Raw genomic sequence first — 12853 nt, 5'->3', positions numbered from 1 at the left:
CAATGCCGGACCAGATTCGGGGGCGTTCCCGAGATTCTTTGGCTTTTGCCGACGTCACGCGACGTCAGCCGAAAGCCGGGAACGCCCCCGAATCTGGTCCGGCATTGCCCATGAAGTAAACACTGCAGAAGCGGTGCTTGAAGTCTAAGCGCTTCTGCGTGCTAAAGGGCCTTCATAGTAAGTATTGCTGTGTTTAATTACCTCTAATCAGTAACCTCTATACTAGGACTCGCCAAAAATCATTTACAAAATACATTATTTCTATAATGCATAGAAAACATTTATTTCTACAAGGCACCTTTCGCCCTTATCCAATCGTTTTAATCTTTTCTCTAAAAAATGTGTAAAACCCATTTTTTTACCAAATGAGAAAAGTATAATTTAGTATCATTGGTTCACAGATAATTTGACGACAATCTGACGCTCTTTCTAATCTATTTCATACACGAATGAGGCAAATGCTTTTTAAATACAAAATCCTTTGAATACGTGGCTTATATGAGCGGGTTTTTTTTTATTTGGAAGCATGCAACGCCCCCGGATGGCCAGCAGAGCCCGCCTCGCGTCCAGCTCACGGGCCTGGAAGAGGGAGATATGGCCGCAGGGAGTCTGTGTCTGCCTTATCTTCTGCTGGAACCTCGGCCCCTCAGATCCCCCAATCTCTGCTATCGCCGCGCCCACTCCCACCCCGCCACAGCACCCACAACTCACCTATGTGACACCCTAGAGGCAAACACAATCCAACCGTATTCAACAAACGAGGCAAATGCAGCAGGGAAGGCTTAAAAGGTATGTTCCGGGTCTGACGAACATATTTAAAAACCTCCCCAATCGAAGAAACTACAAAATGTATTTTCAAAAGGCAACCTCTCTGCACAGGTGATCAACCCGAAATGCATTTTAAGAAGACCTGCTATCTATTCTTCAAGTCACAGAAGGTGCATGTAGCCTTCGGGGGCTTGTAGAGTTAGAACTGGAGGGGTCAAAAGTTTACGTTTTGCGTGTGAGTCAGTGTGTGTGCGTCTGACAGCAGGCTGGAAGTCGGTGCAATGGAGAGGGAGAGGACATTTCCTCCTCTGATGAAGAGAGGGGGAAGGAAGGCAGAGACAGTGCACGATCGACAGTCCCAGTCACAGTTCCCAGGTCACACCTGCAGGCCTCCCGTTCCTGTGCTTGTTTTCTGACGCCCTGCTCCACTTCCGTGTGCAGCGCGCAGCGGGGGTGCTCAGTAGTACCGTCCGAGTTTGTACAGCCCCCCCACCCCCCCCCCCCCCCCCCCTGTCACCCTCTCCGTTTGAAGTGGAGATTAGAAACTGCCATAAACAGATCGGCCTTGCCTTCCAAATAAGCAGGCGTTTTATGGCCCTCATAAAAAATGTAGATCGGGCTATGGGTTCTTGAGGAGACGGGGGCATGGCAGGGGGTCTAGAAGGGGCGCTGCCGTGCCAGGCGACAAGGGTCTTGGGAATGACGACGGGTCCTTTATGTACCTTAGCGACACCAGGAGAGAGGTTTCAGAAGCAGGCACGAAAGGGCAGTGCGGGCGGCGCAGGCCACCCACCCCTCCCTGCAGGTGTGACTCCATGTGTGAGAGTAAACATGATGTATGTAAGTAACCACTGCTCCGCCGTTATGTGCTGGTTCTGCGAGTATCGGCGTTAAATCCATGCTGTCTCTATAAAATAATGTGTACATTTTCGAGTTCCGTTGCCTATGTGGAGTCCGTGATTGCGAGTCAGTGTGCACACATTCACAGGGAGCACACGCCATTGTGAAGCTAACAGGCGCCTACCTCGTGTTGTGCATAACAAGGTGAGAGGCTCGTCAGGACCTGTAAGTGTTGCACGGGGCCTTAAGGCGCGGCGTGTGTGGTGTGTGTGTGATACTTCCCTGTCGCTATAAGGGGTTCTCCATTCGTGTCTGTTAATGTTATGTGTTAATAGTTGTAGATGCGGGGCACGTTATATTGTGTCTAATAGGGTTGGTTTCGTTAGTGTGTTGCTTAAATTGACACCCTGTATTTTTTTTAAGATGGACACTGCGTCAATTCGAGTGTTACGTTACACCTGTATTTTGAATGTTTATGTTATCAGCTCTCATGTATCTACCACCACGGGTGACCTAAACCAGCTCAAAATGCATATGGTTTTGTATTTTATAAAACGCAATAACTTTGAATTGTGTGCAGTTGGAGGGGGGTTCTCACCCAATTCCAGCCGTTTTTAGGTCTGGGTGCTTCCTCACACCTGACAATGATTATTAGAAAATACCACCGTTGCACCATTTTCAAAAATAAACTGAGTCGCATTTTGTTAAAATTTTCTGAAGACGTTAATGTGTCAGATGAAAAGGTAAAAATTGCCATTTTGGCCGGCTCTTCCCATTCAGACATACCGGGGGTTTAATGTGTGAACCGCATAGATAAATTGCTCATGTAACCCTTGGTTAGTGTTTCCCAATGAAACTCGTGCAGTGCGTGACGCAAGCCCACGTGTGTTGTCTACTGATTGTTCCCATTTTCGTTGTTTTGTGGTTGTGTGGTCTCCTCGATCACTTCAGGACACTACACTCAGCTGTGGACACATTTACCTGTTGAAAGGGTGGCTTTGCTTTGCACGAGGGGTGGGTTTCAGCAGTGATTGAACACAAACATGCAGAGTATGGTTGGAGGGGCTGCCTAGTTAGTTCACTTTATGTCGGTGTTTTGGTGGAAGTGGCGGCTCTGTCCTCTGCTGATATGAACCAAGCCTGTCACCCGGAAGATGGCCCGCACCTTGAACTGACTCGAGAGATTACTGTCTTCTATATGTACCCTGTAGATCCGATTTTGTGTGAAAAAACACAGAGTCACAAATTCGTGTCTAGGGGAATATGTAGTGGACACAAACACTACAGAGCCCTGGACAGAGCAGAGGCGAGCGGCACCGCAGGTCCTAGATGTACATCCGGGAGGGGAGTGGGGGCTCTTACACAGACAGCCCCCATGCACAGCCATACTCGCTTGAAATACAATGTATATAGAAATTACATTCTTCAACTTTACGTCTGTTTGCGTCACCAGCATTAAGCGACTCCCCATAATTATGTACCAGCACCCCAAGGTGGTCAGTGGCCCTGTCCCACGAGGGAAAGGCGGCAGGCAGCAGTTGTTGTCGAGGTGACCTCGTTTGACATTAAAGATAAGGGTGCGCCATCGCTATGGCCTGAGCTGTGTTGTTTGTTGATGCTGTTGTTGCATGCAATTGACCAAAAATATTTTCACGTAACTGTGAAATGTCAAACAACCTACGCAACCAAATGGGACTTGGTTGATGTACTTCGTTGAGGAACGTGTGTATCTTACAACCCCCCCCAAATCACCCTAAAAAATGTGCTCATTTGTTCGAATGACAATTTCCCTTGAGTTCCATATAGGATACTGTCTCACCAGACGCCTCTCTGCAGTAGCAGTATCTCAAACACAAGTCTAATTTATCAATTTATCATGTCATGTCAGTGGGCACGCCCCTGCTGCAGCAGGCCCCGTGGGTGCAGCTTGTCTGACCATGAATGCCTCTGCCCGTCCACTTTGCACCATCTGCCTGCATCAAGCACCCCTTTCCGGCATGACATCACTGCTTATTCCCAGGCGCAGATCCCATTTCAGGTCACGAGCCCCCATGTTACCGGAAGCTCCAATGATAATGGCTGTTTAGTGCACGTCGTAGGCGACTAATTATTTCCCGCAGACCATTTCTTTCTCTTTTTGTCACCTTGAACAAAGCTGACTTGACAGCACCCTGGGGTCAGGTAAGGGGAGGAAATTCCTGTGAGCGGAGTTTTATGAATGAACCTTGGTTTCCATGACGCTGGCTAGGTGTGGCTAGTGGGGTCATAGTGTACTTTATTGTAGGACAGATGACCGTCATGGCACCTTCTTTGCGCATCTGGAACTCGCTCCCCATTCAAGGGAAGCGTCCGGTTTCCGGTGGGAGACGTGTACTTTCACGCTTTATACGTTTAGATGGCCTGATCCAGAATTCACGTTTTGAGACTTATTGTACAGCGTATTAAAAGTACGATTTATGGAGCTTCCATTCGACTGCTCTGAAGAACGACAACAGTCGCAGGAAAGCAGGCACAACTGCTCTGACTACGGGGAAAAGGGCGGTCTATGGGCGGGGCACTTTTCAAATAAAGCCCATTGTAAAAAAGTTAACTTCTGTTTTGTGTAAAGCTGAAACAGGCTGGTAATGTCTAGCTCTTGGTATCAATTCTAATCCGAGCTTTGATGTCACGAAAGCCCTTTAAGCAAACACACCCGTTCCCTTCAATAAAATAAAATACTGTCAATTTTTGGGGAAAATTGTAAATTCACCGATTGAAGAGACCGATAGGTGTATGGACCCAATGACCCCACGGCATCAATGTGTGGCACTTTTTTTATAAGCAATACAACATCACCACTTTAATAGATATGCCAGGAAGCATAAATAGTAGTGATTCCCCAAAATTACCCTAAAGGGAGGTATTAAAGTGCTGGGCCTAAATGGGGTCCCTATTGACTTATTTAAAGACAATAGATTGGTGAGCCCCACTATTATTCAACGTATTGAGGAGTGCAGAATACACTGACCCCCTGCTTCTTGGTCTAACTCAGTCATTGCCCTATTTTCATGTTGATTTCCAGTGTGTGTGGGGGGTCTCGCAGTGTGTGGGGGGTCTCGCAGTGTGTGGGGGGGGCTCGCAGTGTGTGGGGGGGGCTCTGTGTGGGTGTGTGTGGGGGGCTGTGTGTGGGGGGCTCTGTGTGGGGGGGCTCTGTGAGGGGGGCTATGTGTGGGTGTATGCCAGGAAGCATAAATAGTAGTGATTCCCCAAAATTACCCTGAAGGGAGGTATCAAAGTGCTGGGCCTAAATGGGGTCCCTATTGACTTATTCAAAGACAATAGATTGGTGAGCCCCACTATTATTCAACGTATTGAGGAGTGCAGAATACACGGACCCCCTGCTTCTTGGTCTAACTCAGTCATTGCCCTATTTTCATGTTGATCCCCAGTGTGTGGTGGGGGGGGCTCGCAGTGTGTGGGGGGGGGGCTCGCAGTGTGTGGGGCTCGCAGTGTGTGGGGTGGGCTTGCAGTGTGTGGGGGGGCTCTGTGTGGGTGTGTGGGGGGGCTCTCTGTGGGTGTTTGTGTGTGGCATTTGCGAGAGATTAAGCTATTGGCATTGTAAATGACAATGCCATTTATTTATGTTAGAAAAAACATGAATAAAAATAATGTCAAGAGCAATGCCAATAGCTCTAACTTTAACAAAGGCAAAACCATTGCATTGTAAATGCTTGTTTTTACTGGAACCACTGTCAGTAGTGCAGCCAGAGCTTGCAATACAACATTTATTTAGAGCACTCACCCTAATAATAAAGGTTTTGCATTAATGCGCCATAAATCCAAGTCCGAACAGCATTAACATATGGACCCAAATATTACCCCGACTACAGAAAATACCCTTCCCTGCACCATAATGTGGTACGGTAAATTGGCAACCAAAGAGTTTGTGCTGCAGGGGGTTGGGCTTACTTGTCACAATGACAAAATAAACCAGAAAACGTGTTGTCCTTGACCCCCAAACAATAAGCGGTGGGCATGGGGCGACAGGAATGCCACAATTCTGCAGGTGGAAGTGGTAGACACTGAAGGCAAAACTATAAGCTGCAGTGTAATACAGACTGATGCGTACTCATGAGTGAACATGTAGAGAAGCAAGAAGACAACAATAGAATAGATGATAAGATGCAACAATAGGCTCAAGAAGAACCCAGAAGAAAGATGGGACAGGAGAGGAATTAGTCGAGGTGAAGGCCGCTTAAACAAGATCACAGAAGGATCCAAGGACGACAAAGGGACAACATTTTCCCTCTGTGGTCGCAGTCCAGGTGATGGACTGCAGATGTGCCAGGCGACTGGCTGAACAAGGGATATCACAACACTAGAAACACAGACACTTTGGATGCTAAAAGCAGGTCAGACCACTGCCCTAAGAAATAAGCACAGTGAACAGACTAGGAGGTTTTCTAAAACCAAGGTTGACGGATGACTAATGACAAAAAAGCAAACAACTTCGTGTAAGATAAGAATTGATCATTAGCATTGGCACTTTGTTACTATTTACTTATAATTGGCTCAGCCGTGCTGATTCAGAGCCAAAACCCCCATTCGGTTTTTGAAAAAGCAAACAAAGCCACACCTTTGACTGGAAAGCCACGTCAGAACTTGAGAAACCTCTGATCACCCCTTGCTCAACATTCTGCTTATTACCGATCAGCCTCGCCCTTTATTTGATGATCCAGCACTCATCCAAGCATGTTCTATGCCAGAGAAGACCTGGACTGTTAAAATAAAATGTATATGCTAAATAATATATATAATAATTGTATATACTATTTGCTGATTACAGTGATGGCAGCGTCTTCAAAGATCTTCTCTTACTGCAAAAAAATGGTATACAATATTTCAAACATCACAAGGTCCAAATGTAGGCAATCATTTGATTCTTTGGATAAACAGTAGTACAAGCCCATTTTTCGATTAAAAAGGAGACAGGGCCTTATATTTTATGGTAATAAAGGAGAAACGCCCAACAAGTGTTTCTTGACTTTTACAAACATATGTGTCGCTTCATCAGGGCAATAGGCGATATACTGTAACAAAAGAAGCACATTAACTCAAAAGCGCATACCAACTAATGAGATTTCAGCATCAAGCTAGACATAACCGCACTCAGAATCATGTGTCTAGATCGTATGGCCCAGCATGTATCGATGCATCGTATTAACTTTTATCTACAATGTCAGGCAGAAAGCCCTCCTGACTTATACGTCTCTACCACAGCCCTATACCAAAATTTCCCCCAGTTTTTCCCACACCGCTCCATTGTAAAAAGATCCAATACCGAAAATGGTCAGGTTGGAGCTTTAAAAAAACACTTAAAACAATGCAGACGATTCATCACATAGTATGTACTTTATAAAGGGTCAACATAATTACAGTTTAATACTCAGAGCAAGGTTTCATTAATACCCCCTCCATTTCACGCCCCCTTTGGGATGTATGCCAGTGCTTCAGTTCAACAAGCTGAATGAACATGTTCGACTGCATCACACTGAAGGTTCATGATCAGGAAAAGTGTCTGGATGGTTGAACATCTTTAAGTGTAGGCTGTCCATAACTCAGACAGCAACTCTCTACAGCACACAAGAGCATACATTACTTTTTCTCTCAGTGATGTTACACAACATGAAATTTCACATGTTTGTTTAATTACGCTGCAGTCATTTCTCGATTGCATCTGCTTGCATAATTTAGAGTTATTTGAGCTATAAATGCCTACCACAAGAGCAAAGGAACACAGCACATGTGGCAGATGGCTGCTGCTGCTCGTTCTTTCTTGCACGTAATGCTATTTGTTTAGCACAATATGCATCCTCAGTCCATTTTGGTCATCAGGATGAACTTCGCTCTACGGAAGTAGCTCTACATGCAAGGTTATGGTACTCGCGTAATCTCACATAATTTTGAAAATTAACACTATAGCAAATGACGCAAGTTATACCCAGCCCTAATATACACACAGGCACATTATGGAGCAAAATGGGACCCTTAAGCTCCTATGCCACAACAGCAAGGCACATATTGATGGAAACCTGGGGAACGGGTGCAAGCCACTGGGGAGTTCGCTCTGGCCTTCAAATATCTTGATAATGAACAAAGTAAGGCTCCATGTAAAAGGTGATGAGATTATTTTTGGTAAAGTGAGAACTGAAAGTAATTTGAATTATCTCTTGGATACCGATCTATGGGCCAACACTACTGGGGTGCAGCAAGGCTATCAGACAGAATTACCATCACATCCAATTAGAAATTGTTTGCCCAAAACTCTCTGTGCCGACACTGGAGGTGTCCGCGCCAGAATTCAGAAGGAAAAATCTGGAGCAAATCTTGTGGATTGGTTTCTATTGGTACAAGGCATGTTGCTTAAATTTCTTTTGTTAAAAAACACAGAGAATTACAATGTTATCAGGTTTCTGGTCAATGTTGCTAAATATAGAAATCATAAAGTGGTTACATGTTCCTGGAATGTTGTAAAGCGAAAAATGAATGCGAAGTAGTCCTCGTTTATTTTCTTTAAGAACGCAATTGTGCAGGCTGTGAGCAGATAGTAAAGAGAAGCACAGATGGTACAAGTGTTTAATCTATACAGTTTACCATGCCGAGCTTGTAAGAACCTGTTTAGATGCAAGAAAGGAGACTTCCCTGTGTTCTTTAACACTGTGGCTTTCCCCGTATCTCTCTTTCTTGAGAGAAGCTATGACAGCAGGGAGGAGAGGCAAAGAGAGGCGAAGGAAGGTCCCATCTCTGTAGCAGAGGACATACCTTGTTGTGCCTACCGGCACAGTCTTTCCAAGCTGTACTTCTTTCTATCCCTACTCAAAAGGCAGCAGATCAAATGACATGCAAGTTACGCTGTCCATATAGCTATTGGATTGGCAGGTTTTTTTTTTAAGGCGGAAACAAACGTTTCTCAACTTCAGAATTTGAGAATTCACAAACATAGTCCAGATTTTTGTTGCACAAGGATTGTAGATCACAAAATTGCAATATCCTGGGGGTCGTGGGGTGGGAATCTAATTAGTCAATGAAATAATTTACAGGGGATGGGCTACTGCAAGGGCCAAAAGCACACCGGAGCCGACAAGACTTTAGATTTGGGTGCAAAAATGTCAGGTAGCATGAAGCTAGTGAAGATGATCTACTCCACGGCGTACTTGTTCCAGTAACAGATGCAGGTTCAATCACACCCCATAGATGTGTTGCCTGGTTAACTGAGTACTCAATGTTTGTATTGGGAATTGAATGAGCCCTGCATGGCAAACAGCAGTGTATCCCTACACTGAGTGCTCAACCACATGTGAAATAGAATCCTAACATTGTGTTGGTCCTAGCGCTAAGCTAACCTAGCATGTGTGCAGAAGCCCTGGTCTATCATGGTAATGTGAGGTCCTGAACTGTTGACCTAGAGGAACCCGACAATTAGTCCCATATAGTGGGCGTCGGACTACAGTCCAATCCCTGGTTAGTCACATTCAACAGTGGCGGCAGCCCACTGACTTCTCGTGAACAATTAGCGGGGACAGACCTTTAATCTGTGTCAAGGCTAGCGTGGTCTACTGATCCCTCTCATATAAAGTTTGTGGTTATGTGAAACCCAGAACTTTGCAGTAATTTTCAATGTACTCGTTGAGATAATGTATGTGCAGCACGTGTACTGTACCAAGACTCTATGAGTGGCGAGAGGCAGAGTAAGTGGACTGTGAGAAGTTGGCCTGGCATTTGCTGTCCACTATTCTAGTGGGCACCTTGCACCAGTCCAAACGACCCCTTATTGATGGTATGTCAAAGACAACCTTAATAGAAAGCTATCCTAGTGGTAGCTGTGGAGATCAGCCTTCAGGCTAAGTCTTGGAGGACTGTAAAGCAGCTTGTTTCACCAGTCTATAATCTCATGAATGACAAAATGAAAGGAGAACCACATCAGGTATTTATAAACAAAATATATGCATTTATTCTAAACACATCACTCTAGTCCCTTTATGAGGCTAGTACATTCAGTAAACTCAATAACATACAGTAAATTAGCACAATATACGTTGAGCCCTAGGGGCGTACCAAACATTATATTAAGAAAGTGGTATAAGAACCACGACTTGCATAGACACAAGGCCTAGAGCCTTTAGAACCGCTGCGGCCACCAGAAACCACCCACGGTAGTGACAGATGACCCACAGGGGACGCGTGCAGTGTGTGAACACAGCCGCGAATCACCACCATAAAGGACACTTGGAAGAGGACTTGGAGCAACCCCCTTTAGAACTAGGGGTTCTAGAGTCAACACCCACGGGAGCACCGAGGTACTCAATTTACTTCACCCAGGGAAGTCGGGTGCATAGGTGTCTTTTGGTGTCGGGTTTCGTCGTCGTTTTCAATGGCGATCTGCTGCAAAGTGCTGCTGATGTCCAAGTGGAAAGTGTCCGGGGTGATCAAAGCCTGGATCGAAGATGAGAAGAACCTGGAAGCAAAGGGGACAGAGTCTGGGTCACTTGCCGGTGAGCAGGGGCACGATAGTCGAATGCCCACCGATGTTGGTTGATTTCAGGTGAACAAGGTGAAGCTTGAATCTTCAGTCACGAGGACCAGGAGACGACGACCAGGTTCTGGAATCGAGCGGTCCCACAAAGGATGCAGAGTGCTGCGTTGTCAGTCTGGCAAGTGACCCACACTCTGTCCCCTCTGCTTTCAGGTTCTTCTCATCTCCGATCCAGGCTTGGATCACCCCGGACACTTTCCACTTGGACGCCAGCAGCACTTGTCAGCAGATCGCCATGGAAAACGACCACAACACCAAGGTTAGGTAACTCCGGTGCTCCCGTGGGTGTTAGCTTTAGAACCCCCCAGTTATAAAGAGGTTTGCTCCAAGTCACCTTCTAAGTGTCCTTTATCTTTAAAATTACAACCGCGACTTTCCCCATAGAAGTTAATGGTGATTCGCGGCTGTGTTTGCACACTGCAAGCGTCCCCAGTGTGTCCCCTGTGACACTACCTTGGGTGGTTCCTGGTGGCCCCAGCGGTTCTAAAGGCTCTAGGCCTTGTGCAAGTCGTGGTTCTTATATCACTTTCTTAATATATGGTTTGGTACACCCCTAGGGCTCAACGTATAGTGTGCTAATTTACTGTGTATTATTGAGTTTACTGTTTGTACTTTTTCCTCTAGCCTAATAAAAGGGACTAAAGGGATGTGTTTAGAATAAATAAATACAAACATACATATATACACACACAAACACACACACACAAACACCTAGTGTGGTTCTCCTTTCATTTGGTCATTCACGAGATTATAGACTCGTAAAACAAGCTGCTTTACATTCCTCCATGACTTAGCCTGAAGGCTGCTCTCCACAGCTACCACTAGGATAGCTTTCTATAAAGGTTGTCTTTATCCTACCATCACTAAGGGGTCGTTTGAACTAGTGCAAGGTGCCCACTAGAACAGTGGACAGCATATGCCAGGCCAACTTCTCACAGAGACCCGTGGGATGTATTTTGGGTAGTTGCTTATTTAACATGGCACAAGATAGACAGGGTTCTACGGCTTCCCAGAGAGTGAAAGTGTATTGACCACATTCCTCGGCTGGAAGCGATACTTCTCCTGGCTTCACTTTCACCCAATCGTTGGGGTAGAGAGAAAGAGGGAATTATGTCAAGGGTACCAATCTAGCCAAAAAGGCAGCCAACGCTGTGCAGGGTCAAGGACAGGCATAAATCAAAGAGTAGCAGAGAGTGCTGGTTTGTGGACTGTTAATGCATTGTGATTGGTATTCTCTAGTAACAGAAGTGTGTCTTCAACTCTAGACTGTAACATCGTTGGACAGGAATGTTGCTCCATGCCCTGTGTGCATAAATGGAAAAGGATTGCTGCCGTGCTTTTTCCCCCCTCTTCTTAGTCTGCAAACTAGGGTATCCTGGATGAAGGTGCGCTGAGAACCACCAGGAGTTTAGTTTAGTTTATTAGTCAATTAAAACCATAAACAAAATCACACGGTTAAGAAGTACATAACGAATAAAAAGTAAAATGGATATAAAACAGATATGTCATACAGCTAGTACAACCTCGACTCTTCAAGCTACATACCATTTGCTTTCTTCAACTTTCCTTCTTAGAAATGTTAGTCAGGATACCAACACTAATCTATGTTAGAAAAAAAGTGACTAAACAGAAATCATTTGTTACCCTAATGTATAAAAATAAAAAGGCAAGCTTTTTGCACAGATAACTAAAATGTCTCTCAAGTACAATAATATATATAATTAAAATGCCTATAAGCAGTACTAAGAAATGTATTAATACGGTGCTGGGTGGACTATGAAACCCACTATAGAAACAATGATACAAATATTCACATCATTAATAATACAAAAAAAGATAAAGTAATTATCTGACTCTAATGGGATAGGGAACTATAAGTTTTAGTCCCTAGCAACCCGTCCTTCACAGTTACTGTGCCTGCTCGGTTAACATTAAGGGTTTCCGAGTTATGATTACATTCAGGGACCACCTCCAGATTACACATCACATATCCTGTTAGTTATTGATCTGTTTTAAGAAAATTATCAGCTGAGTCAGTCTAATGTCTCATAACGTAGTCTAATGTTCAGCATGGTGTTGGTTGGGTCCATGGACACCAGAGATGAAGAGTTTACCTACAAAATATGTGGGGAGGCTAGTTGTACTCTCCTCCATACTATGCAGCTGTGGACTATATAAAGAGGTCATACAATACTTGACTTGTTACTGCTTTCATTTCCTGCCAAATTAAACTGCGCTCAATTATACACCACGGACGATTAAATGAACACAGTCTTCAAACTTTAATTGTGCATCCCATGGCCATTTCTCTCACAAACGCCACCTCCCGTCACCCAGAATGTACATCCAGCAGAGCTGCAACATAGTTATCAATCTGTGGGAACCTTTTTAATTGACATACAAAATCCATACAACTGTTCCTCCATGGACCACCTGGGCCACTTATATGCTCTATGGCACATCCACTCAACCTCTTTTTGCTTTCCTTGCAATCAGCACGTCTCCCCAACCACCTTGAAACTTCACCATACATGAAAGGCCACTAAAATATTTCCATAAGCATACTCACTGAACTCCAGTAAGCACCACAAACCCTTTTTCCCTTCAACACTTTATAAAAAACAATCCCAACAGACACCAGCCACCTTAACAAAAGCCTCACAGCCACACACA

The 12853-nt window shown here is 44.9% G+C and overlaps 1 protein-coding gene across 2 annotated transcripts in view; it reads right to left on the bottom strand.

The window, feature by feature from the left end:
- Positions 1–12853, bottom strand: part of EBNA1BP2 (EBNA1 binding protein 2) — a 161647-nt gene that overhangs the window by 128579 nt on the left and 20215 nt on the right. The gene's annotated exons all lie outside the window — the stretch shown is intronic.

The sequence above is a fragment of the Lissotriton helveticus genome, chromosome 1_2, assembly GCF_964261635.1.
Source record: "Lissotriton helveticus chromosome 1_2, aLisHel1.1, whole genome shotgun sequence".
NCBI classification, from domain to species: Eukaryota; Metazoa; Chordata; class Amphibia; order Caudata; family Salamandridae; genus Lissotriton; species Lissotriton helveticus.
The sequence above is the reverse complement of the archived record's forward strand: the minus strand, read 5'-3'. Positions and strand labels throughout refer to the sequence as shown.